The sequence below is a fragment of the Sus scrofa genome, chromosome Y (assembly GCF_054392235.1).
Source record: "Sus scrofa isolate SSC_HxYL_T2T_F1_AM1 chromosome Y, Sscrofa_HxYL_maternal_Yorkshire_Landrace_v2.0, whole genome shotgun sequence".
NCBI lineage: Eukaryota > Metazoa > Chordata > Mammalia > Artiodactyla > Suidae > Sus > Sus scrofa.
Genome location: NC_139402.1, coordinates 14,675,810 through 14,701,199, shown reverse-complemented (window position 1 = coordinate 14,701,199; position 25,390 = coordinate 14,675,810). Strand labels below are relative to the sequence as shown.

The window sequence follows — 25,390 nt, the reverse complement described above, 5'->3', positions numbered from 1 at the left end:
ACAGATGGCACAAGTGGAACTTTCCACCTGAACGAAACTCATAAACGTGGGCAACAGTGTCTGGATTGCCAAAGGGGAGGGGGCAGGATTGTGATGGACTGGAAATCGGGAGTTAGAAAAGGTGCAAAGTATTGCATGTGGAGTGGGTATGCAATGAGATCATGCTGTAAATCAATGGAAACTACACCTAGTCACTTTTGATGGAGCACAAAGGAGGGTTATGTGAAAAAAAAAAAGGATACATACGTGTATGGGTGTGGGTCTTGGGTGGTTGGGGTGGTGTGTGCCTGGGTCACTTTGCTCAACAGTAGAGACTTGACAGAACATGGGAAACAAGCTATGATAGAAAAAATAAACATCATTTTAGAAAAAGAAACACAGCCCTTAATTGTTTCATAAATGAAGAAATTGCAACTATGAACATGAACATATAAATTTATTTTTGAAATAAAGGAATTGCAGGAAATTGTTGACATTTGCAAGCATAAATGTTCATCTTCACTATCCTGCAGAATCTATAGACCGTTGTTAGGTCAAAATTAGGATGGTGTTCAAATAATGAAGAGGATGGAGGTATTGGCCTTGAGAGAGAGGCAGCAGAGGTATCAGTGGCCATTGGCATTGGGAACCACGGATGGTTGGCTGGTTGAGGGTTAGACAAAGGGCCCTCTCTTGGTGCTATATTCAGATATCTGGTTGGAAAAGGGGACGGCTTCACCGTCATTCCAAAATAACCACTCGGGAAGGGAGAAATAAGGTGGTACTGAGACATGGAAGTGGTAGTTGTAATGAAATTCACAAGGTGGCCACTTGCTGGAGAGTAGCTTCTTTTGTGAGTGCGTATGAAACGTGGTCAACTGATTTAAAGTAGCATGTTGAGCCACGACAGTTTGTCCTGTGGTCTGCTGATGCTGATGATGTAGAAGAAACGTCACTTCTCATGGGGGTAGTTGTATTAGAAATTCTCTGGCTGGTAGAAGGCCTTCTTACTAAAGGCACATGTAAATTTGTGGAGGTTGAAAATGCATTTTCTCCACGAGTTTCTGCTTCAAAATCAGAATTATGATTATCCACCTTATGCCCTGTTCTAGAGTGCTTCTTGCTGCAACCTTGACGTAGAGAAGCCAATACTGGAGAAGCATTTTTATACGTGACTCTTCTTTTCCTCCTTACCAACAGTTGAGGACAGCCTCATTTAAAGTTTGGATTATGGTAGAACTGCAGCTAAAACCAAGGAGAAATTTATTTAATGGTATTTGAAACAAGGAGACGAGGAGACAGAAGCCATAATATCTGACTCTTTGCATCATATGGAGTTAATATCATGAGACAATACACGTCCACTGGTAATATTTTCAAAAATGTTCTTAGTGGTCACAGCCAACTATTGCCCTCAAGGAAAAATGTCTGGTATATTTACAGTAATAGTATTAGGCTCTGTGGCCTGCATTTTTTGAGGTTCATTGACAAGCCTCAAGGAGGCTAGGACAATGATTTATCATCCCAAATATTTTATGACCAAGCCAACCTCAATTTAAAAATGTTGAGCATGGATGTTCCTGTCGTGGCACAGTGGTTAACGCATCCGCCTTGGAACCATGGGTTTGCGGGTTTGATTCCTGGCCTTGCTCAGTGGGTTAAGGATCTGGTGTTGCCATGAGCTATGGTGTACTTTGTAGATGTGGCTTGGATCCCACATTGCTGTGGCTCTGGCGTAGGACGGGGGCTATAGCTCCAATTCAACCCCTGGCCTGGGAACCACCATATGCCATGGGAGTGGCTCAGGAAATGGCAAAAAGACAAAAAATAATCATCATAATAAAAATGGAACAGTACTTCATCCCACTTTCAAGGTCTACTTTGACCCTATATGGATGGACATATTTGCACATGTCCAAAGAGAATTTTATACACTCCCTCTATAAGTAGTAACTGGAAATTTCTTAATGCCTTGTTCCGAGCAGAGACTTCATTTTCTTCTGCCAGAAAGTCAGCTAGTGAGGCAGATCTTTGAAAATTCCTTTGCAACTTATTAAATGCATAAAGGTTAAGCTGTCAAACTAAGCTTTTCATACTCTGAGTTTCAAATATTCTGAACGGACCCTTTCTCTCCAGAACTTCTTTCTTGACGCGTTCTTCATTAATCACTATCAAGGTTCCATTTGCTTCCCACCAAGTGGACTTAAAGTGATCACTTTCAGCAGTTTTCCAAAGTTTTCTGGGAAAGGGCAGAGGAAGAAAATCACCGTCTTCATCTGGTTCAGAGGCACACAATGTGCGACATGGCTTTTTTATCAGGGAGCCTTCAGACAAAGCCCGAAAAGCTGTTTCTTCAATCTGAGACCTCAAGTCCAAGTCCCCAGTGATTGAGTTATCACACCATGGAGGTGTAATGGAGGATTCTGAACCAGTTGGTGCATCTTAAGGAGACACAGGTTGAATTTCTGAAGGAGCATGTGCCATCTCAGATTAGTTTCTCTGCAGCTACTTTTCTCAACAGCATGCTTTTTGAACTCTGCAGTTTTAAATGCTGCTTTGGTAAGCTTACAGAGATAAAATCACCCATGCATCACAATGGTTGCTAAGCTAAGTAGCTGTCAGATGACAGGTCTCCTAGCAATCGGAGCATAACCTTCAGTCAGTGCTTACTTTCCTATGAAATTGGTCCAGTTAACATAAAATATGAGCTCCTTACTTAAACATTAACCCCCCCTAACAAAAGTGAGGTCAGCAAAATCCCATTCCAATGGAATCTTTTTAATAAATAAGAAAACCCATCACATAAATAAATCCATTTCATCCCAGAAGTAAACATAAATTCCCTATTATAAACATACACATTTGGTGCCTGTTATTAAGGCCTGGAAAATGGGACCAAAAAAACCAGTAAAGTGAAACATATGGTATGTATCACTTCCCAGTTTATAACTAGAATCTATGCCGCATCTGTATTCAGAAAAATCTTAGCCAGGATTTCCCTGGCAGCTAGCTTGTTAAGAATCTGTTGTTGTCACGACTGTGATCTGGGTTCAATCCCTGGCCTGGGAAATTCTGCATGCCCCAGGTGCAGTCCATAAAATAAAAATTAAAAAAAAGAAATAAAGGAAACAAACACACACACACACAAACACAACCTTTATCACTAAGCAAGACACGGAAGGTCCCTGGGCACCAAGCAAAATATCTATAGCCATGGAGATATAGAAAGAGGGATAAATGCTGTGGTTAGGAGAGGAAATTTTGGGAAGCACCATCCAAAGGGATATGAGATTTCCTTGTGGATTGAGGCCAATATTTCACAACTGGAGAAGTGATGGGTGTACAACATTCTGAAGATAATATATGCCATTGCATTGAATACGTTAAAATTCATACACAATGTTTTCACATTGTTAAAAACTGACAGTGATTTATTATCACTGATTTTAGCACATAGAGTTTTCTGTGTATCCTACGTAAGTAGTCTGTGTGTTAAACAATATTCCTAATATTTTCTCATTAGGATGGCTGAGAGAGGAATTCACAAGGCCAATTGGTATTCACTAGGGCATCAGAAAGTGAGGGGCTGAACTCTAGATGGCATCAGCCTTGACTGCAAGGAGGTGTTAGGCTTACAAAGCACCTGTGGTGGGAATCCGTGGATGAAGTCCATGCTGGGAACCGGTTGCAGGGACAATGAAGAAGGAGGGGAAGGTCAAAGGAAGTGTAACGGCTCGAGTCCCATGATGTAGAGCAGTTACTCCCTGTAAGAGGTTAAGCTCTGCAGGCAGTTGTTTCCCACAGGTCATTGTTTCTTGCTGCCCAACTTGAGCATCCACATACTGGGAGGGGGTGTCCACAGCAAGTCTCTCAGGTGAACTGCAGCGGTTGTGGTGTATGGGGGTCTGTCTCCATCCTCCTGGAAACCTGTCATTCAAGCCTTCCATTATATGGGATAGGGGTGACCATCTACTCTTCTCTATCTGCTTCCTGATGGCCTGGGGTGACAAGTACTGGGTGGATGGACATGGTACAAGCTACCGTAGAGGTTGGGAAGTAAAGAAAAATGAGTTTAAATAGGAGTTTAGGATGTAGGTTGATACTAGTATTGTTGAAGGAGGGCTTCCGTTTTATCTGAGGAGGTTTTAACACTTGGTGTGGTATTAACCCATAAATCACAGGAGCTATTGGTCATAACGCATGTTGTCTCCTTTCTGTTGCTGTATGAGGAGACCTTGAAAATGTAAGGTTGCCGCTGCCAGCTGATGCTGCTTTGTGAAGTGTTGGTGGCATCATATCTGACAGAGCACATAAACCCTAAGATCTTAGCCAGGCAAGGCTTGCCTAAAATTACTCCTGAAATATTTCCTCGTCTTCCTTGGATGTCTGGCCCACAGCTAGTCCATTCTGCCTTTTCTCCCTACTGGCCCATGCAGATGCCATTGTTAATGATCTCTGTATTTCTAGATGAGAGAAGAGGCAAGAATTTGGGGCCATAGAAATGCTCACCTGAAATCGAACTGTCTGAAGACGTGTGCCTCTCTTCTGGTCTCCTCCCTGAGCTCTGCTCAGCAGGTGCTGCAGGGAAACAGCTGCTGTGGCTCAAGTTTTACTCCAAGAAGAGCCTGAAGGCAAGTGCTATACTTGAGGTCACAGTTGGCCATAAGCCCCCATGGTCAAACATTTGCCCATAGTTTTGAGAGGCATTTCATGACCATTTCATCCCACGATGCTAGGAATGAACATCCCTCATTCTGGCCAAGAGTTCACAGATAGGCCACTCAATGTGCTAATACTGGACAAGGCCATGTTAGGAGTAGCCAAAGGTCTCTGGACCACCTGTCTTGCTAGTCTATTACGGTCCAGGAAAATATTCCTTCTTGTTGCACTTTCCCATACTTAGAGGTCACCGATCTCACATGGAACGGTCTATCATTTTCAGTGATTCAGGCACACATTGGAAATGCAGGAAATAGCAATTTTCTGAAAACAGTGAATAAAAATAACACAGAGACACTCATGCTGAGAGAAGGAATTCACAAAGAGAAAGACAAATACCATATGATATCACTGATATCTGCAAGCTACTATACAGCGGAAATGAAGCTTTCCACAGAAAAGAAAAACATGGACTTTGAGAATGGATGTATGATTCAAGGTGGTGCAGGAGGCAGAAGGGAGGGAGTGGGAGTGAGTGGGAGCTTGGGGTTACTTGATGTAGACTATTGCCTTTGGAATGGATGAGCAGTGAGATCCTGCAGTGTAGCACTGGGAACTATGTCTATTTGCTTACGATGGAGCATGACAATGTGAGAAAATAGGGTACACCTGTGTGTATAACTGGCTCACAATGCTGTATAGTAGAAAATATAATGATGTATTGGGGAAATAAAATAAACATAAAACCTCTTTGGATAAGGAGTCAAAAAATAATATAAGATATTTGTGGTCCATTAAAATATTATATAGAAAGAAGAATTGGTAATGTCATAAGTAAAAATTGAAAAGCTTCACCCAGAACAGACCAGTATTACCCTGTTGAGGTGGATTTGTCTGTCTCTTACCTTTAAAGGAAGTTTTATACTGGTTTTCCCAGTGTTCTTACCCTGTTTTTCCCTAGATGGTTTAAGTGTTCCCAATACAAGGAATCTTAATATTTACATTAGTATAGATTTAATAATATAATTAATAAATTAAATTAGAAGTTATGTCAATTGGCTAAAGTTTCAATTCTTATTTATTGAGCTTTATTAGCATAGATGAAATCATATTTCTGCCCTTGTGAGGGCAGGTATTATATTGCCAGGTGAGATGATCCCACCAAGGATCATAAATAATAAGAGCCTTGGAGGGGAGAAACCCATCAATTTAAATCAGTAGGAAAACAAACAACAACATGGGTCAGGTGTGGCAATCTTGGGATAGTGGTATACTTCTGATGGTGTTTTCATTTTGTCCAGCCCTGGGTGTTTTGTTATTAGGGCCTTGTTATAAGGTGACTTTGAAGTCAGTAGTTCTCTCTGTAGACCAATGCAATGTAGAGGCCCTTCCTACGTGAGAAATATCAATTTCAGAGTTATTTTATTCACATTATTAAAGCATATATGGCTTAAGAATTCCTGATAAGGGAACTTTCATCTAGCCTGGAGACAACCCTTTAAATGATACTTTTCCAGAGTGTCTAGCCCCCTGGTTATCATGGAGCATCTGATATTCTCCCAGAGGCAGATTACAGCAATCAGTTTCCCAAGCTTAGAATATTTTCTGATTAATCCAGCTAAACTTTGAAATATTGTCACATAGCATCAAAGAATTCTTTGGGAAGTTAGTTTTAGAAAGTGAACCCTAACCTCGAAACACAGAACTAGAATATGTATCACAAGGTTTTGCTCTAAACGGATCTTCATTTTTCAGCAAATATGGTCGCTTTAGAATTGTAGAAGTTATACCCCAAAATGGGAAACACATTTCCTAAGTATTTCTTCTTCATTATTGGGTTTGCCTAGGAGCCAGGAAGAACCAAGTCACCTCTTGTAGTTCCCATAATCCTGGCTCTTTAATTCATAGGTATTGTTTACCTTTTTTTAATCTTTTTGCCTTTTCTAGAGCTGTTCCCATGGCATATGGTGGTTCTCAGGCCAGGGGTCTAATTGGAGCTATAGCCACCAGCCTATGCCAGAGCCACAGCAATATGGGGTCCGAGCCGCATCTGCAACCTACACCATACCTCAAAGCAATGCCGGATTCTCAACCCACTGAGCAAGGCCAGGGACTGAATGTGCAACCTCATGGTTCCTAGTCAGATCCATTAACCACTGCTCCACAATGGGAACTCCTATTGTTTACCTATATTAACTTCCCTGCTTTAAGGGCAGACTGTTAGCATGCACACAAGGGCATCAGGATGGCAAGTCTGACCATGAGGGGTTAATTTTTGAGCCATAATCCTATTGATTTTGTTCATACATTTCATTGCACAAATTGTCCCCTGTAAGTTACACTTCATAAGTTTGCAAAAAAATAACATATATATTTATATATATAAACACAAACACACACAGAAGAAAAATTTAAAACACCTGATCAAATAGAGTCATACTTTATTGTTTAACATTACTTATTCATTCAACAAAAGTAACAAAGGATTTCAAAAGCAAATGCAAATTAAAGACCAGCAAATTCATGTAACCTGTTATCAAAAGCTAAGATTAAGAAAGTTAGTAAAACCTTCTTTTAACAGAGAGACAGAAACTAAAATCAAGTTTTGCACTAGCTTACCTTTAAAATTAGTTTACTTCATTAACGTGAATTCCCAATGCAGTCAATTCTGACCAAGCACAAAAGTCCTTTCTCACTGTCCACTTCCCATAAAACTACCATCACTTTCTGCATCCATATTATTCTGTCTGCTACCGTTCCATTCAAAATACTAAGCTATAAGACACTTACTTTCTGTTCCCCTGGTAAAATGCAATTCCATTCCTCCTCCCTTCTTTACTGAAAAATCCATCAAACTTTTCTGGATGGACTTTTTATCATTTCTAAAAGCACATGTTTCCTGGTACAGAAGGAATATCTCAGCACAGCACCAAAATACCAATCATAGTCTTAAGTGATGTTGTAGTCTCTTCTTCGTAACTGAAGTCTCAGTATCTGATTTGACTTTTATCAAACCTAGGTACAATATGTTATTATACTTATGTTGATGACTCTGAAGACCTGTGCAATAAGTTAAATCAACAAATTTTAACTTTAACATCAAATGTTAATTTAATACTGAATATTTTCCTGTTCATGCAAATCCAAAATTAACTTACCTTATGTATTTTGAGAATTACAGATTTTTGATGAAGTAATTTTGGCAAAGTGGTACATGCACAACACACACAAAATACACAAAACAGGAACCTCAGATTTCCCATTCCAAAGCTTCAGCCATGAAGAACCCACAACTGTGGATTCAAATTGCAATGAGAGACAGTGGACTCAAATTGGGATTCTGACAGATGGAACAAAACAAGATCACTTGTGTAGATGTTTAAACCCCTTACATAGTCTTTAATTGATGATGGTAATGATAATTTTAATAGTTCTTCCCCCAAAATAAATTTTTCTATGGTACATAATTTTGACCCAGTTACGCATACATGTACAAATTCTATTTTCACATATTGTCATGCTCCATCACAAATGACTAGACATAGGTGCCAGTGCTGCAGAGCAGGATCTCTTTACTCATCAATTCCAGAGGCAAAATTTATATTTATTAACCCCAAGCTCCCAACCTACCCAATCCCTCCCCCATGGCAATAACAAAACTATTCTGCAAATTCGTGAAGTACATTTGTGCCTTATATTAGGTTCCAGATATAAATGATATCACACGGTATCTGTCTTTCTCTTTCTGACTTACTTCACTCTGCATGAGAGTCTCTAGTTCCATCCATGTTGCCACAAATGGCATTATTTTGTTCTTTTTTATGACTGAGTAGTGTTCCATTTTGTATATCTACCATATCTTCCTAAGCAAGTCATCTGTCAATGGGCATTTGGGTTGTTTCCATGCCTTGGCTATTGTGAATAGAGATGCAATGTACATTTGAGTGCCTGTGTTTTTTAAGTAGAGTTTTGTCTGGATGTATGTGCAAACATGGGATTGCTGGGTCATATGGTAGTTCTATGTAAGACTTCTAAGATACCTCCATACTGTTCTCCATAGTGGTTTTACCAGTTCACATTCCCACCAACAGTGCAGGAGGGTTCCCTTTTCCCCATGCCCCATCCAGCATTTGTTATTTGTGGATGTATTAGTGACAGCCATTCAGACTGGTGAGAGGTGGTGTCTCATGGGAGTTCTCATTTTCATGTCTCTAATAATCAGTGATGTTGAGCATTTTTTCATGTGCTTATTGGCCATTTGTACATCTTCCTTGGGAAAATGTCTGTTCAGGTCTTTTGCCAATTTTTCCATTGAGTTGTTGTTTTTGCTGTTTAGTGGTGTACGTTGCTTGTATATTCTAGACATTAAGACTCATCGGTGGCATCATTTGTGTCTATTTTCTCCCATTCCGCAAGTTGTCTTTTCGTTTTCTTTTTGGATTCCTTTTCTGTGCCAAACTTGTAAGTTTGATTAGGTCCTATTGACTTATTTCTGCTCTTAATTCCATTGCTTTGGGACACTGACCTGAGAACATATCCATGAGGTTGATGTCAGAGAGCATTTGCCTATGTTCTCTTCCAGGATTTTGATGGTTTATTTTCTTATATTTAAGTCTTTAAGCCTTTTTTCAGCTTATTTTCTTATGTAGTGTGAGGGCATGTTCTAGTTTCATTGATTTACATGCAGCTGTTCAGGCTTCCCAGCAATGCTTGCTGAAAAGACTGTATTTTTCCCATTTTATGTTCTCGCATCCTTCGTCAAATATTAGTTGGACCATAGGTGTCTGGGTTAATTTCTTGGTTCTCTAGTCTGTTGCATTGGTCTATATTTCTGTTTTGGTACCAGGACCACACTGTCTTGATGACTGAGGCTTTGTAATATTGCATGAATTCTGGGAAAGTTATGCCTCCCGCTTGGTTTTTGTTCTTCAGAACTGCTTTGGCAATTCTGGGCTTTCTGTGGTTCCATACAAAGTTTTGGATTGTTTGTTCTCGTTCTGTGAAAATGTCATAGGTCATTTGATAGGGATTGTATTGAATCTGAAGATTGCTTTGGGTGGTAGTGTATCCATTTGTACAAAATTAATTTCTCCAACCCAGGATCACGTACTGTCTTTCCATTTCTTTACATCTCTTTTAGTTTCCTTGTTTAATGTTTTATAGTTCTCAGCATATAAGTGCTTTACATCCTTGTTCAGGTGTATTCCCAGGTATTTGGTTTCTTGGAGTGCAATTATAAAAGGTATTGTGTTTTTGTATTCCTCTTCTAAAGTTTCATTATTAGTATACAGAAATGTGACTGATTTCTGAATATGGATCATATATCCTGCTACGTTGCTGACTTTGTTGATCAGTTCAAAGTAGTTTTTGTGTTGTCTTTTGGGTTTTCTACGCATAGTATCATGACATCTGCATCCAGTGACAGTTTTATCGCTTCTCTTCCTACTTGGATGCCTTTCATTTCTTTGATTTGTCTGATTGATGTGGCTAGCCCTTCCAGTAAAATGTTGAATAACAGTGGTGATAGTGGACATACTTATCTTGTTCTAGATTTTGGTGGAAAAGTTTTCAGCTTTTCTGCATTGAGTATTATATATGGGCCGTGGGTTTGTCATAAATGGCTTTAATTATGTTAAGGAGTGTTCCCTCTATACCTACTTAGGTAAGAGTTTTTATCATGAAGGTCTGTTGGACTTTGTCAAATGCTTTTTCTGCATCTATTGAGATGATCATGTTGTTTTTGACTTTTCTTTTGTTAATGTGGTGTATGGCTGATTGATTTGACACTGATTGATATGTTGAACCATCCCTGTGCACCTGGGGTGAATCGCACCTGGTCATGGTGTGTGACCTTTCTGATATGTTTTGTGCATTTGGATGGTTAAACTTTTGTTGAGAATTTTTTGCATCTACATTCATCAAATTTATAGGCCTGTAGTTTTCTTTTTTGGTGGTATTTTTGTCTGTCTTGGTAATTAAGCTGCTGTTGGCATCATAGAATGTCTTTGGAAGTGTTCCTTCTTCTTCAATTTTTGAAAAATTTTAAGGAGGATGTGTATAATTTCCTCTTTGTGTGTTTGGTGTAATTTTCCTGGGAAGCCATCTGGTCTGGGATTTCTTTTGTAGGTAGTGTTTTTATAACATTTTCAATTTTGTCTCTAGTGATTGCTCTGTTCAGTTGATCTATTTCTTTTCAGTTCACTTTTGGCAGGATGTAAGACTCTAGAAAGTTGTCTTCCAGGTTGTCAAATTTGTCGACAGACAATTGCTCATAATATTCTCTCATTTTTTGTATTTCTTTACTATACATTGGACTTACCTTTTCCATTTCTGATTTCGTTTATTTGGGTTATTTCTCTCATCTTTTTGGTGAGACTAGCCAGAGGTTTGCCTATATGTTGACCTTTTCAAAGAACCAGCATTTTATTTGATTGATTGTGTCTATCATTTTTGAAACTCTATTTAATTGATTTCCTCTTTGGCTTTTATTATTTCCTTTCTTCAGTCAAATTTAGGTTTTGCGGTTCTTTCATCTTTTTCATTTTATTTATATTTCCTTTTATTTTATTTTATTTTCCCACTGTACAGCAAGGGGGTCAGGTTATCCTTTCATATATACATTACAATTACATTTTTCCCCCACCCTTTCTTCTGTTGCAACATGAGTATCTAGACATAGTTCTCAATGCTATTCAGCAGGATCTCCTTGTAAATCTATTCTAAGTTGTGTCTGATAAGCCCAAGCTCCCGATCCCTCCCACTTCCTCCCCCTCCCATCACGCAGCAAGTCTCTTCTCCAAGTCCATGATTTTCTTTTCTGAGGAGATATTCACTTGTGCTGGATATTAGATTCCAGTTATAAGTGATATCATATGGTATTTGTCTTTGTCTTTCTGGCTCATTTCACTCAGGATGAGATTCTCTAGCTCCATCCATGTTGCTTCAACTGGCATTGTGTCATTCTTTTTTATGGCTGAGTAGTATTCCATTGTGTATATATACACCACATCTTCGGAATCCAATCATCTGTCGATGGACATTTAGGTTGTTTCCATGTCCTGGCTATTGTGAATAGTGTTGCAATGAACATGCGGGTGCATGTGTCTCTTTTAAGTAGAGTTTTGTCCGGATAGATGCCCAAGAGTGGGATTGTGGTGTCATATGGAAGTTCTATGTATAGATTACTAAGGTATCTCCAAACTGTTCTCCATAGTGGCTGTACCAGTTTACATTCTCACCAACTGTGCAGGAGGGTTCCCTTTTCTGCACAGCCCCTCCAGCACTTGTTATTTGTGGACTTATTAATGATGGCCATTCTGACTGGTGTGAGGTGGTATCTCATGGTAGTTTTGATTTGCATTTCTCTTATAATCAATGATGTTAAGCCTTTTTTCATGTGTTTGCTGGCCATATATATATCTTCCTTGGAGAAATGTCTATTCAGGTCTTTTGCCCATTTTTCCATTGATTGATTGGGTTTTTTTACTTTTGAGATGTATAAGTTCTAGAGATTAAGCCCTTGTCCGTTGCATCATTTGAAACTATTTTCTCCCATTCTGTAAGTTGTCTTTTTGTTTTCTTTTGGGTTTCCTTTGCTGTGCAAAAGCATTTCAGTTTGATGAGGTCCCATGGGTTTATTTTTGCTCTAATTTCTATTGCTTTGGGAGACTGACCTGAGAAAATATTCATGATGTTGATGTCAGAGAGTGTTTTGTCTATGTTTTCTTCTAGGAGTTTGATGGTGTCCTGTTGTATATTTAAGTGTTTCAGCCATTTGGAGTTTCTTTTTTGCATGGTGTGAGGGTGTGTTCTAGTTTCATTGCTTTGCATGCAGCTGTCCAGGTTTCCCAGCAATGCTTGCTGAATAGACTTTCTTTTTCCCATTTTATGTTCTTGCTTCCCTTGTCCAAGATTAATTGACCATAGGTGTCAGGGTTTATTTCCAGGTTCTCTCTTCTGTTCCATTGGTCTGACTGTCTGTTTTGATACTAGTACCACACTGATTTGATGACTGTGGCTTTGTAGTATTTCTTGAAGTCTGGGAGAGTTATGCCTCCTGCTTGGTTTTTGTTTCTCAGGATTGCTTTGGCGATTCTGGGTCTTTTGTGGTTCCATATAAACGTTTGGATTGTTAGTTCTAGTTCTGTGAAAAATGTCCTGGGGAATTTGATAGGGATTGCCTTGAATCTGTAGATTGCTTTGGGTAGTATGGCCATTTTTACAATATGGATTTTCCCAATCCAGGAACATGGAATATCTTTCCATTTCTTTACATCTTTGATTTCTTTGATTAAAATTTTATAGTTCTCGGCATATAGGTCCTTTACCTCCTTGGTCAGGTTTATTCTGAGGTATTTGATTTTGTGAGGTACAATTTTAAAAGGTATCGTATTTTTTGTATTCCTTTTCTAATGTTTCATTGCTGGGGTATACAGAAATGCAACTGACTTCTGAATGTTCATCTTATATCCTGCTCTTTTGCAGAATGTATTAATCAGTTCAAGGAGTTTATGGGTTGAGTGCTTAGAGTTTTCTAGGTATAGTATCATGTCATCTGCATACAGTGACAGTTTGATCTCTTCTCTTCCTATATGGATGCCTTTGATTTCTTTTGTTTGTCTAATTGCTGTGGCTAGGACTTCCAAAACGATGCTGAAGAGCAGTGGTGAGAGTGGGCATCCCTGTCTGCTTCCAGATTGGAGTGAGAAGGCTTTCAGTTTTTCCCCATTGAGGATTATATTTGCTGTGGGTTTCTCATAAATGGCTTTGATTATATTCAGGAATGTTCCCTGTATACCACTTTTGCGAGGTTCTTGATCATGAATGGATGTTGAACTTTATCAAATGTTATCATATGAATGTTGATTCATATGATTTTTGACTTTTTTTTTGTTAATGTGGTGTATGATGCTGATTGATTTGCATATGTTGAACCATCCTTGTGAACCTGGGATGAACCCAACCTGGTCATGGTGTATAATTTTTTTGGTATGTTGTTGGATTCGGTTGGCTAAGATTTGTTGAGGATTTGCATCTATATTCATCAATGATATTGGGCGATAGTTTTCTTTTTTGGTGGTATCCCTGTCTGGTTTTGGAATGAGGGTGATGTGGCCTCATAGAATGTCTATGGGAGTATTCCTTCTTCTTCAACATTTTGAAAGAGTTTAAGGAGGATGGGCACCAATTCCTCTTTATATGTTTGATAAAATTCACCTGTGAAGCCATCTGGTCCTGGACTTTTATTTGTAGGGAGTGATTTCATGACCTCTTCAATTTCATTTCTAGTGATTGGTCTGTTCAGTTGGTCTGTTTCTACTTGATTCAGTTTTGGCAGGCTGTAAGATTCTAGAAAATTGTCCATTTCTTCCAGATTGTCATACTTGTTGCCGTATAGTTGTTCATAGTATTCTCTTATGGTTTTTTGTATTTCTGCTGTATCCGTTGTGATTTCTCCTTTTTCATTTATGATTTTGGTTATTTGGGTTCTTTCTCTCCTCTTTTTAGGGAGTCTGGCCAGGGGTTTGTCAATTTTGTTCACCTTTTCAAAGAACCAGCTCTTGGTTTTATTAATTTTCTCTATTGATTTTTGTGTCTCTATTTTATTGATTTCTTCTTTGATCTTTATAATTTCCTTCCTTCTGCTGACTTGAGGACATTTTTGTTCTTCTTTTTCTAATTCATTTAGGTGGAGGGTTAAGTTGTCAATTTGGGATCTGTCTTCTTTTTTGAAAAAGGCCTGTATTGCTATAAATTTCCCTCTGAGCACTGCTTTCGCAGCATCCCATAGATTTTGAGAGGTTTTGTCTTCATTATCATTTGTTTCAAGGTAGTTTTTAATTTCCTTCTTGATGTCCTCATTGACCCATTGGTGTTTTAGTAGCATGTTGTTTAGTCTCCATGGAGTAGGTTTTTTCTCTTTGCTTTTCTCATGGTTGATTTCTAATTTCATGGCATTGTGGTCAGAGAAGATACTTGAGATAATTTCTACGCTCCTAAATTTATTGAGATTCGCTTTGTGTCCCAATATGTGGTGGATTCTTGAGAGTGTTCCATGAGCATTTGAGAAGAATGTGTATTCTGCTTTTTTTTCGATGTAGTGTCCTGAAGATATCAATGAAGTCTACCTTTTCTCTTGTTTCCTTTAGGATCTCTGTTGCTTTATTGGTTTTCTGTCTAGAGGATCTGTCCATTGATGTGAGGGGGGTATTAATGTCTCCTACTATGATTGTATTCTCATCAATATCTCCCTTTATGTCTGTTAATATTTACTGTATGTATCTGGGTGCTCCTATATTTGGGGCATATATGTTGATGATAGTAACATCCTCTCCTTGGATGGATCCCTTAATCATTAAATAGTGTCCTTCTTTGTCTTTCTTTATGTCTTTTGTTTTAAAGTCTATTTGGTCTGATATGAGTGTTGCAACTCCTGCTTTTCTGTCTTGTTTATTGGAGTGAAATATTTTTCCCCACCCTTTCACTTTCAATCTATATGTATCTTTTGTCCTAAGGTGAGTTTCTTGTAGGCAGCATATTGAAGGTTTTTGCCTTTTTATCCACTCAGCCACTCTGTGTCTTTTGATTGGGGCATTCAGTCCATTGACATTTAAGGTGATAATTGATAGATGATTATTTATTGCCAATTGAACATCGTGTTCCAGTTGATTCTATGGTTCTCCATTCTTCCATTCTTCCTTTCTTCCTTTCTTTTTTTTGTTTTTGTTTTTTTTTTTTTTTGGTTGGATGGTCTCTTGTTGTTATCTTATCTGCTTGAGTGTATTTTTTTTCATGTTTTGCAAATGCAATATTTGCTTTTGGCTTGTGGTTGCCCTGTTTTTTAAGTATGCTAAACCCTTCCCATAATTGTGTGTTTTAGCCTGATGGTCCTGTTAGTTCAAACACTTCATTACTCTATTAAAATTAAGAAGAGAAACATACAAACAAACAATAAGGGTTATTTATTTCCTAACATCCCTTGCCCACATTTTATGGTTTTGACGACCCTTTTTTATTTTTTTCTTTTTAATTTTATTTTGTTTGAAGCATGTTCATGATTAAATCTGTATGCTGGCTTATTTGAGTGACTGCTCTCTGATTGCGGTTTCCTCAGTCCTAGTTCTTCCTCTTCTTCTTCTTCTTCTTTTTTTTCTTTTCTTTTCTTTTTTCTTCCCTTTCCTTCCTTTCTTTTTGGTTTAGGGAAGCCCTTTCAATATTTCCTTTCACCTGGGTTTTGTGTTGCTGTATTCTTTACGTTTTTGTTTGCTGGAAAAAAATTGAATTTCCCCTTCTATTTTAAATGATATTCTTGCTGGATAGAGTATTCTAGGTTGCATATTTTTTCCTTTGAGCACTTTAAATATCTCTTGCCATTCCCTCCTGGCCTGTAGTGTTTCTGTAGAGAAATCAGCTGATATTCTTATGGGGGTTCCCTTGTAGGGAACATTCTGTTTTTCTCTTGCTGCCTTTAGGAGCCTCTCTTTATCACTAACTTTTGCCATTTTTATTATGATGTGTCTTGGTGTGGGTCTGTTTGGGTTCAGTTTGTTTGGGGCCTCTGTGCTTCTTGTATCTTGAATCCAGTATCCTTTAGATTTGGGAAGTTTCCAGCGATAATTTCTTCAAATATATTTTCCATGCCCTTATCTTTTTCTACTCCTTCTGGAATTCCTATTATGCATAGATTGGCCCGCTTTATATTATCCCATAGATCTCTTATATTGCTTTCCAGTTTTTTGATTCGGTTTTCTGTCTGTTGACCCGATGGAGTGATTTCCATTATTCTATCTTCCATATCACTGATTCGTTCTTCTGCATTATTCATTCTGGTTTTTACTGCCCTTAGTTCAGTTTGCATCTCTGCAAATGAATGTTCTAGTTTTTCTTGGCTCCTCCTTATATTTTCTAGTTCCTTTCTGATGGTGTCCGCATTACTGTTCATATCTTCTCTTAATTCCTTCAGTATTTTCACTATTTCTCTTTTGAACTCCAGGTCTGTCTGACTGCAGAGATCTGTTTCATTGCTGACTGTTTTAGGTGAGTTCTCCTGTTGGTTTGACTGGGGGTGGTTTCTCAGCTTCTTCATCTTTCTTGTTGTTTTCTTTCTCCTGAGGCAGTTGTACTCTCTGTATCGGGCAGTGTTTGCCTTGTCACTGCTGTGGAATATTTTCTGAGGGCTGGTGTTGTTGGTCAATCTTTTCTGAGGCAGTGGGGCTTTTCTGGAGTGTTAATGAGGCTAACAGTGTTTCTTTGAAGCAAAGGAGTGCTTCCTGAGGGCAGACAGGACTGGGAGATCCACACCAGGATGGTAGCAGATTTCACTTGGTCATGCAGAGCTTGCTCTGGTGTTTTTAGGCTGTGGTGTTCTGGCAGGGGGTTGGCGGTGTTGGGCAGCTGTTCCTCAGGAGTGCAGCACCTCCTGGGGGCTGGAGCAGCTATCTGGGTCACTGAGAACCTAAGAGACTCTCGCCTAGGGCAGCCCAACTCAGAAGGACAGCCTGAGAATGTAGGTGGGTCTTTTCACAATCTGGCTGAGCTTGTTGCAGCTTTTCTAGGCTGCAGGGGCTCTTCCAGGGGGTGGTGCTGAGCATCTATTCTGCAGGAGTGGGGCACCCCCTCGAGGCTTTGTCGGGTAGCAGGGCCATTGGAGACCCAAGAGGCTCCTCCCCAGGGCAGCCCGACTCAGAAAGACTGTCTGAGATCTTTTCCTGACTCGGCCAGGCTTGTTGCAGCTTTTCTGGGCTGCAGGGAGTCCTACCTGGAGCTGGCAGTCCTATGCAGCTGTTCTGCTATGTCTCAGCACCCCCTGGGGGCTTGGGCGCATAGCAGGGCCATTAGAGACCCAAGAGGTTCCTCTCAGGGGCAGCCCAACTCAGAAAAACCATCTGAGATCTTTTCCCAACTCTGCCTGGCTTGTTGCAGCTTTTCTAGGCTGCAGGGGGTCCTGCCTGAAGCTGGCAGTCCTTTGCAGATGGTCCACTAGGTCTCAGCACCCCCTTGGGGCTTGGGCAGGTAGCAGTGCCATTGGAGACCCAAGAGGCTCCTCCCCAGGGTAGCCTGACTCAGGAAAACCATCTGAGAATTAGGCAGATCTATTCACAGCCTGGCTAGGCTTGTTCTAGCTTTTCTGGGCTGCAGGCTTTTTCTCGGGGGCTGGTGGTGTTTGGTGCTTCTCTGTGGAAGTGTAGCCCCTCCAAAGGGCAAGCAGGCCTGTGCAGGGACAGCCCCTGCTGTTGTAGGCTTCAGGCAATTGTTGAGGCCAGCCCTCCTGGATGGCAGGCAGCCCCAGGTTAGGCGAGAGCGTAGGGGGTGGCGGGGGTGGTGGGGGTGGGGGGAGGGAATGCACTGGGAAGCACAGCTTTCTGCTAGCTAGCGGGCCTGTAAGATTGCTGTGGCATGGGGGGTATTCTATGGGGACCCACCCCTTCTCTCCCCTCCCTAGCAGGGGCGCAGACCAGGCTCTTCTCCCAGGTTCCCTCTGATGTGGCTTTCCACTTCCCCGTCCCTAGAGTATTGTTCCCTTCCTCTGCAACAGCTTTGTTTTCTAGTCTCCCAGGCAGTCTCTGCCCCATCAAATGGTTTCTAGACCTCCCAAGCAGTTTCCGCTCCGCCCTGCCCCCCCAGCATGGGGACTAACCTCCGGGGCTGAGGTCTCGGTGCCCAGCCCCAACCCAGGCATCTCAATTTTTGGTAACTGTGCCCATAGTTCAGATGGTCCGTTGGGTTCTTGATCGGCTTTTCAATACTCCAACTTACTGCTACACTCTTCCCTGCATCTGGATATTTCTCCGGTTTCTTTGATCTTTCCCCCGGTAGGTGACTTTCCAGGGTGCGGGAAGCCTTTCTCCTCCGTAGTCCCTTTTCGGGAGGGCCAGTCCCACTCGAATTCACCTTCTCTCACTCTCCGATTTCTCCCGCTCTGCCCAGTAATATCACGAACTTCTTGCCTTTATTGGAGTATAGGTTCCTCTGCCAGCGATTGGTTGCTGTTCTGTGCAAGTAATTTATTCTGTAGATGTGCTTCTTTTGTTGTGTTTGTGGGAGAGGGCGAGCGTGTCCCCCTACTCCTCTGCCATCTGTGCTTCCTCCTTCCCCTTCTATTTTAAATGGTATTCTTGCTGGATAGAGCATTCCACGTTGCATTTTTTTTTTCCTTTCAGTCCTTTAAATATCTCTTGCCATTCCCTCCTGGCCTGTAGAGTTTCTGTGAAGAAATCAGCTGATAGCCTTATGGGGGTTCGCTTTTAATTGACATTTTGCTTTTCTCTCGCTGCCTTTAGAATCCTCTCTTTATCTTTAATTTTTGCCATTGTTATTATATGTCTTGGTGTGGTTCTATTTGGGTTCAAGTTGTTGGGGCCTTCTGTGCTTCTTGTTCCTTGAAGTCAGAATCCATTAGATTTGGAAAGCTTCCGGGGGTAATTTCTTGAACTATATTTTCAACCCCCTCTTGTTGTTCTTCTCCTTCTGGAATTCCTACTACGCAAAGATTGGCCCACTTTCTATTATACCGTAAGTCTCATATGGCTTTCATCTTTTTCCATTTGGTTTTCCTTCTGCTCTCCTGTTTGGCTGATTGCCATTGATCTATCTTCCACATCCCTAATTCATTCCTCTGCGTTATTCATTCTGGTCCTCACTGCCCTTAGCTCCGTTTGTATCTCTGAAAATGAATTTTTTGGGTTTGCTTGGCTCCTCCTTATGTTTTCTCATAGCATTCTGAGGGCGTCTGCATTCCTGTTCATATCTTGTCTTCATTCCTTCAGTCTTTTCACTGTCTCCCTTTTGAACTCCAAGTCTGTCAGACTGCTTCAGTGTTGAAGATTTTAGGTGAATTCTGCCATTGTGTAAACTGGGAATGTTTTCTGAGCTTCCTCATCTTGCTTGTGTTTTCCATTTTCTGTGAATTTGGGGAAGCCAGAGTGTAGTTTGGCACAGTTGAGGCTGCACCGTGGTGGCGGAGAACTTCAGCAGGGCATGCATGGTGTGCTGGGTCACACTGCTGAGCCTAGGTTCTTCCCATGGCCAGGCATGGTTGGCCTTTGTGCACCATTGTGGTCATTCACTTCTTGCAGCCAGGATGTGCTTGCTGGGGTGCTCTGCAGTAGTGGGGCCCTTCCTGAGGTCAGGTGGGGCTGAATGGTATAGGATGTGGTTGAGGCACAGCCCTGCAGTTGGGCAGGGCTTTCCCTGGTGCTCAGTGGCAGCAGAGTGCCTCCTGTGGGCATGCGGTGCTTTTCAGTGTGCTCAGCTTATCAGTTGCCAAGGGTGGGTGGGGCTGGCCTCCTTGCTCTGTGGCACAAAGTTGCTTCCTGAGGGTGCGCAGAACCAGGCAGTTCACTCCATGGCAGAGGGCCCTGCCCGAGGGTGGATGGGCCTGGCAGGTGTGCATCATGGTGGAGGTGAACTTCCCACATGTGCCTGGGGATTGCTGGGGCATGCCATTCAGCAGAGCACTTCCCAAAGGGGGGCAGTCCTGGCCTGGTTGCGCCATGGCAGGTGGGTTCTTCCCAAAGGCTGGTGGGCCTGGCCAGGGCTTGACACATTGGAGTTGTCCTCCCTGCGCATGGGCGGGGCTTGCCCTGGTGCTCCATGGCAGTGGGGGGCTTCTTGAGTGTGGTCAGTGCTGGCCAGCTCGCTCTGCAGTGGAGAGAGCTTCCCAAGTGTGGGTGGGGCTGGCAGGTGCCCATGGAGGTGGAGGTGCATTTCCCATGGCTAGCTGGGGCTTTCTGGGGCAACCTGTAGCAGTGGAGCACTTCCCAAGGGTGGACAGGGCTGGCCGAGTTGCCCCATGGCAGCAGGGCACTTCCCAAGGGTAGGCAGGGCTGGCCAGTTTCCACTGTGGTCGTGGTGCATTTCCCAATGTGGTGAGGAGTTTCCCAGGGCATGTCAGGGCAGTGGGGCACTTCACATGGCTGGGCATAATTCCAGACATAAGTTCTTCCAATACGTTTTCAATAATCTTTTCTTTTACTTCTCCTTCTGGAATTCCTACTATGCACAGATTGGCCCACTTTATGTTATCCCATAGGTCTCTTATATTGCTTTCAGGGTTTTTTCATTTGGTGTTCTGTCTGCTGTCCTATTTGGGTGATTTGCTTTCTTCTATCTTCCACATCACTGATAAGTTCCCCTGCATTATTCCTTCCAGCCCTTACTGCCCTTAGCTCATATTGTTGGTCTGCAAATGAACTTTCTAGATTTTCGTGGCTCCTCCTTATGTTTTCTATTTCTTTTCTGAGGGAGTCTGTGTTACAGTGCTTATCTTCTCTGAATCTCTTTAGTACTTTCACTCTGCATTTTGAACTCAAAGTCTGTCAGACTGTTTGAGTGTTGAAGGTTTTAGGTGAATTCTCCTGTTGCATAAACTGGGAATGTTTGCTGAGCTTCCTCTTCTTGCTTGTGTTTTCCTTTTACTGTGAATTTGGGGAAGCCAAAATGTAGTTTGGCACAGTCATGGCACATGGTGGTGGTTGGGCTCTTCCTGAGGGCATGCATGGCTGTCCGGGTCCCACCGCCGTGGCTAGGTGCTTCCTGTGGGCAGTCAGTGTGGCTGGGTTGTGCTGCTCTGGTGGGGAGCTTCCGTAGGCTGGGTGGGGCTGGCCAGAGTGTTCTGCCTTGGCAGTGCACTTCTTGAAGCCAGGTAGGGCTTGATGGGTTGTGCCACAAGATTGGAGGGCTTCCTGAGGGCATGCAGGGCTGGCCAGTGCCTGTCATGGTGGACGTGCACTACTCCCAACAATGGTGCAATGTCTCTCCTAGTGTGGTGTACGTCCCATTGTTGGTGCCCTTCCTGCAGCCAGGGGCAGCTGCCTGTGGTTCTCTCCAGCAGTGGAGGGCTTCCCAAGGGTGGGGAGGGCTGGCCGGTGCATGCCGTGGAGGACGCTCACTCCCCATGGCCGGGAGGGTTTTGCCCTAGTGGTCAACAGCAGTAGGGGGCTTGCCGAGGGTGGCGGTGCTGTCTCTCTCACGCTGTGTCAGCAGAGCCCTTCCCAAGGGTGGGCAGGGCTGGCCTGTTCCTGCTGCTGTTGTGGTGAACTTCCTGACTTGGTGAGGAGGCTGCTGGGGTGCACCAGGGCAGTGGGGCACTTCCTGTGGATGGAACACCAAGGAGGTGGTTGCCTTCCCATGGGTAGTGGGCCCAGTCCACTGCAGAAGGAATGTGGCTTCTCCCAGGGCATGCCCGTGGTGGAAGCGGGGGATGTGCTGGGAATGCCCTCTGTGCTCTACTAGCTGTTGTGCAAGTGAAAATGCTGTGGAGCAAGGCGTATTCTCTGGTGGCCCACACATCCTGCTCTCCCCTCCCCAACAATGGGGCAATGTCTCTCCTGCAGGCCCAGACCTTCTCCTGGGTTCCCTCTCTTGTGGCTTTCCAGTCCCCAGCCCTTAGCTCTTTGCAACCCTTCACCCCTGGGGCACCACTTCCTCATCTCTTATGCTGTCTCCACACCACCAACCCCAGCCTGCTCCCAGGGACTCACCTCCAAAGCCTAGGGCTTGGCACCCAGTCCCCACCAAAGCGTCTCAGTCTTTGGGACCTGTGCCAGCGGTTCTGATGATCTGTGTGGCTCTCACACTGCCTCTCAGTCCTCTAACCTGCTGATACACTTTTCGTGGCATCTTGGAGATCCCTTGGACTCAGCTGATCTTTCCGCAGGTTCGGTGAGTTTCCAGGGTGTGGGTTCCCTTTCTCTTTCACCATTCCCTCTCAGGAGTCCAGTCCTGATGCCCCTTCTCTCTCTCTCCTCTTTTCTGTTGCTTTATGCAGTTGTGTCAAGAGATTCTTCCCATTTTTGGAGGTTTCAGTTCTTCTGCCCGCGTTCAGTTGCTGTTCTGTGTGAGTCATTTTACATGTAGATGTGTATTTTTTGTTGCATCTGTGGGAGAGGTGAACAAATCCCCCTACTCTCTCACCATCTGGGCTCTCTGAAATTGTGTCCTTCTTTATCTTTCTCTATGGCCTTTGTTTGTTTCAATGTCTATTTTTTCTACTATGCGTATCACAACTCCTGCTTTCCTGTCTTGACCATTGAAATATGATGTCCCATTCTCTCACATTCAGTCTATACGTGTTCTTTGCTCTAAAGGGAGTCTCTTGCAGACAGCAGGTTGTATGTTTTTGCTTTTTGATCCAATCTGCTGCTCTGTGTCTATTGATCAGAGTACTCAGTCCATTGACCCTTAAGGTAATTATTGAGAAACATGTATTTATTCCCATGTTAAACCTTGCTTTTCAGTTGATTCGTTGTATTACCTTGGTTTTTTTTTTTTCCTCTTTCTTATTTTTTTGATGATTTCCATTTATTTTATGCTTGGATACATTTCTTTTTAGTTTTCATGAATGTAATGTTTGGTTTGATTTGTGGTTTCCCTGTTTTTCAAGTAGGTTAACCACTTCCTACATCTGCTTGCATTAGCCTGGTAGTCATATAGGCTGCAACACGATATTTAAAATTAGGTGTCTATATTTTCATACTTCCTTACCTACACTCTATGCTTTTGAATTTCTTCTTTGAGATCTTCGAGTTTGTCCTTTTGGTGTTCCTTGTGTTTCTCATCACTTTTCGAGTAGATTTTTGTTTGTTTGTTTGTTTTGGTGATGTATGCTGGCTGATTTAAGTGACTGCTTTCCAATCTGTATATGTTCTGTCTTCTTTTTTCTCCTTCTTCTTCTTCTTCTTCTTCTCCTTCTTCTTCTTCTTCTTCTTCTTCTTCTTCTTCTTCTTCTTCTTCTTCTTCTTCTTCTTTTAGACATTTCTGTATTTTTTTAGAATGGGTTTAGTATTGGTGTACTCGTTTAGCTTTTGTTTGTTGGAGAAATTCTCTGTTTCCCTTTCCAGTTCAAATGATACTCAATAAATAAATAAAACATACGTAAATGAATAAATAAATAAATGATAGTCTTGCTGGGAAGAGTACTCTAGGCTTCAGAGTTTTTCCTTTTGGAATTTGTGTATAGCTTGCCAATTTCTTCAGGCCTGTTGTGTTTCTGTAGAGGAATTAGGTGATTTGCGGGTTCTCTTATAGTTAATGTGTTGTATTTCTCTTGCTGCCTTTAGCCTCCTCTCTTTATCTTTGGCCATTTTCATTATAGTAGGTCTAGGTGTGGGCATATTTGTGTTCAGCCTGTTTTGTGCCTTCTGTGATTACTGTATTTTGATACCTGTTTCCTTTAGTTTGGGAAAATTTTGAGACATAATTTCTTCCAATATATTTCCAATCCACTTTTCTTTTTCTTCTGCCTCTTGAATTGCTATTATGCATAGATGGACCCCTGTTATGCTACCCCATACATCTCTTATGTTGCTTTCATGTGTTTTCATGTGGTTTTCTGCCTGCTGTCCTGATTGGGTGATTTCCATTATGCTATCTTCCATGTCACTAATTCATTCCTCTGCACTCTTCACTCTGCCCTTTAGTGCCTTTAGCCCAGTTTGGCTATCTGCAAAAGACTTTTCTAATTTTTCCCTATTTTCCCCTAAATTTCCTCATTCCTCTCGAAAGTAATCGACATGACTGTTTGTAATGTGCTCGTAAATCCCTGATATTCAGCCTTCATTCCTTCAGTATATATTCACTCTACCCCTTTTGAACTCAGGTTTTTTGGCCTACGGAGGTCTGTTGCATTGTTTCTGCTTCACATGAAATCTCCTGTACCTTACGTGGGAATTGTTCCTGGGCTTCTTCATCGTGTCTATGATTTTCTTTTTCTGTGAGTTTTGGGAAGTCAAACTCTAGTCTTGGAGGGTTACTTCTAGGCAAGAGCAACCCTTTGTATTTTATGGGGTGTTACCATTTATTTGGGGCATGGAGGATTGCATTCTTGCTGGCTCAATCTTGGGAGTGAGCAGGCCATTATCCCGAGGGTGCGGAGTGTATTTCCAGGGAGAGGGAGGTAGTGGGTAGGGCTGGTAGTGCCTTCTTGCTGGGGTCTTAGCAGCAGCAAGTACATGCAGGGAGGTGGCACAGGCTACTCCTTGTTTCAAGGCCTTGGGAGTGATAATGAGCTTTTTGCAGAATCATGAGGTGCCCAGAGCATTTGGTAGTGGCAGTGGCAGTGGCAGTGGCAGTGGCATGGTTTGTGAGTTCCCAGAGAACTTGGAGCAGAAACAGGTAGTGTTTGGTCACAATGACCTCTTCTGAGGTGCCCTCTGTGGTGATTAGGGCCACAAGGGGTGCCTGTTCCTGGACCCCTAGTGGTAGCAGGCCATGCACACCTCTGGTGGTTTGCCCCCCCCAACTGAGGACCCTTATAAGAAGCAGCCTGTCCCTCTTAGCCCACACAGGAGGTGGTACACCACTGCTCCTAGTTACACGGTCTTGGCAAAGGACAGTGTTCAACCTTCTGGGTGCTTCTTCCGTGCAACTGTCAGAGCATTTGGCACTGACAGTTGCAGGGCGGTTATATGGCCAGGGTGTTGACAGCAATACTGGGTGGTGCTCAGTTGTAGTGCCCGCTCTGATTTCTGACCTCTGAGGTGACTGTGGTCAGAGATTGGACCTGATCACACACCCCTACCGGTGGCAGGCCTTGACTCCCTGTGGTTTCTGAGATGACTGCTTTGGGTTGTCCCCACTGCCTGTAGATCACTCAGGAGGCACCACATCTCACTTACCCACTTGATGCCCATAGCCCCCACCAGAAGGATCTGGACACCTATAGCCAGCACAAGAAGTGTCCAGGCTGCTGTAGCACAAGCAAGTGGCTTCTTGCCACCTGTGGCCTGCACCAGGTGCACCCTGCCCTCTGAAA

At 42.4% G+C, this 25,390-nt stretch overlaps 1 pseudogene; it reads right to left on the bottom strand.

The window, feature by feature from the left end:
- Window positions 1-436: 436 nt before the first annotated feature.
- On the bottom strand, window positions 437-25,268 carry LOC146394388 (heat shock transcription factor, Y-linked-like; annotated as a pseudogene).
- Between the last annotated feature and the right edge of the window lie 122 nt (window positions 25,269-25,390).